The sequence below is a fragment of the Acipenser ruthenus genome, unplaced genomic scaffold, assembly GCF_902713425.1.
Source record: "Acipenser ruthenus unplaced genomic scaffold, fAciRut3.2 maternal haplotype, whole genome shotgun sequence".
Lineage (NCBI taxonomy): Eukaryota > Metazoa > Chordata > Actinopteri > Acipenseriformes > Acipenseridae > Acipenser > Acipenser ruthenus.
The window spans coordinates 67,501-70,000 of record NW_026708131.1 but is presented as its reverse complement, the minus strand read 5'-3'; positions in this window follow the sequence as shown (position 1 = coordinate 70,000).

The window sequence follows — 2,500 nt, the reverse complement described above, 5'->3', positions numbered from 1 at the left end:
TTAAAAATAAAAAAATGTAAGGGACCCACACTGCCTACTCAAGCCCAAAACAGAGCCTCCAGCCCGGCCTGATCTGGCGCCAGGCGCGGGAGGGCAGCATACTTCCATCAGCATGGAAGTCCAGGACTGTAAGGGGACCCACCGCCTCCCCAAGCCGAAAACAGAGCCTCCAGCCCGACCTGATCTGGCGCCAGGCACGGGAGGGCAACAGACAGACTTCCAGGGAAGTGGAAGCTGCCAGGGGTGAATGGGAACTCTGCCCGGGGTGCAGAGCCTCCCACATGGCTTGACTTATTATTTTTACTTAAATATTTTTTTGATCAAAAGACCATGCCCTTAGTAATATGCACTTACCCCCCCAGTGTATCTGTTATCTAATAGCATTATGAGAGCAAGTCACTACTTCATGCCGACCTCCTGGAACTGCCGCTCGGCCACCCAGACCCACTTTGTCCACTAAGGTTTTTTGTGGCTATGGTAATGTATTATTATTATGTGTTTATTTAGCAGACACCTTTATCCAAGTCGACTTACAGAGACTAGGGTGTGTGAACTTTGCATCAGCTGCAGAGTCACTTACAATTACATCTCACCCAAAAGACGGAGCACAAGGAGGTTAAGTGACTTGCTCAGGGTCACACAGTGAGTCAGTGGCTAAGGTGGGATTTGAACCGGGGACCTCCTGGTTACAAGCCCTTTTCTTTAACCACTGGACCACACAGCCTCCAATGTAGCACTATTCTGACTCTAGTCAATTCTATTCTAACTATGGTCATTTAGCTCAATGGTGACTCTGGTCATGTAGCTCAATGGTGACTCTGGTCATGTAGCTCAATGGTGACTCTGGTCATGTAGCTCAATGGTGACTCTGGTCATGTAGCTCAATTTTGACTATGGTCAGTGCGGCAGTGTGGAGTAGTGGTTAGGTCTCGGGACTCTTGACTAGAAGGTCGTGGGTTCAATCCCAGGTGGGGGACATTGCTGCTGTACCCTTGAGCAAGGTACTTTACCTAGATTGCTCCAGTAACAATCCAACTGTATAAATGGGTAATTGTATGTAGAAAAATAATATAATTGTATGTAAAAATAATGTGATATCTTGTAACAATTGTAAGTCGTCCTGGATAAGGGTGTCTGCTAAGAAATACAGTGGCTCTCAAAAGTATTCACCCCCCTTGGACTTTTCCACATTTCATTGTGTTACAACATGGAATCAAAATGGATTTAATTGGGAGTTTTTGCCACTGATCAACACAAGAAAAGTCCATAATGTCAAAGTGAAAAATAAAATCTACAACTTGTTCTAAATTAATTACAAATATAAAACAGAAAATAATTGATTGCATAAGTATTCACCCCCTTTGCTATGACACACCTAAATAAGCTCTGGTGCAACCAATTGTCTTTAGAAGTCACATAATTAGTTGAATGGAGTCCACCTGTGTGCAATTAAGGTGTTTCACATGATTTCAGGTTAAATACACCTGTCTCTGGGAGGTCCCACAGTTGGTTAGTACATTTCCTAACAAAAACTACATCATGAAGGTGAAGGAACATTCAAAGCAAATCCGGAATAAGGTTCTTCAAAAGCACCAATCAGGGGTAGGATATAAGAACATTTCCAAGGCATTGAATATCCTCTCAGAGCACAGTAAAGTCCATTATTAAGAAATGGAGAGAATATGGCACAACTGTGAATCTGTCTAGAACAGGCCGTCCTCAAAAACGGAGTATCCGGGCGTATAGGGCACTAGTCAGGGAGGCCACCAAGAGGCCTATGGCAACTCTAAAGGAGTTACAGTGTTCCACGGCTGAGCTGGGAGACACTGTGCATATGGCAACAATAGCCCGGGTGCTTCACAAAACTGGCCTTTATGGGAGAGTGGCAAAAAGAAAGCCATTGTTGAAAAGAACTCGCATCAAATCTCGGCTAGAGTTTCCCAGAAGGCATGTGGGAGACTCTGAGACCAAGTGGAAGAAGATTCTATGGCCTGATGAGACCAGAATAGAGCTTTTTGGCCACAACGCTAAGCGCTATGTTTGGCGCAAGCCTAACACCGTACATCATCCTGAGAACACCATCCCTACCGTGAAGCATGGTGGTGGCAGCATCATGCTATGGGGATGCTTCTCTGCGTCAGGGCCTGGAAAGCTCGTGAAGATAGAGGGCAAAATGGATGCGGCAAAGTACAGAGAAATCCTGAAGGAAAACCTGCTGAAGTCTGCAAGAGACCTGGGACTTGGAGAAGATTCATCTTCCAGCAGGACAATGACCCCAAACATACAGCCAAAGGCACACTGGAGTGGCTTAAAAACAAAAAGGTCAATGTCCTGGAGTGGCCCAGTCAAAGCCCGGACCTCAATCCAATTGAGAATATGTGGAAAGAGTTGAAAATTGCTGTTCACCAAAGGTCCCCATCCAACTTGACGGAGCTTGAGCAATTTTGCAAAGAAGAATGGGCAAAAATAGCAGTGTCCAGATGTGCAAAGCTGGTAGAGA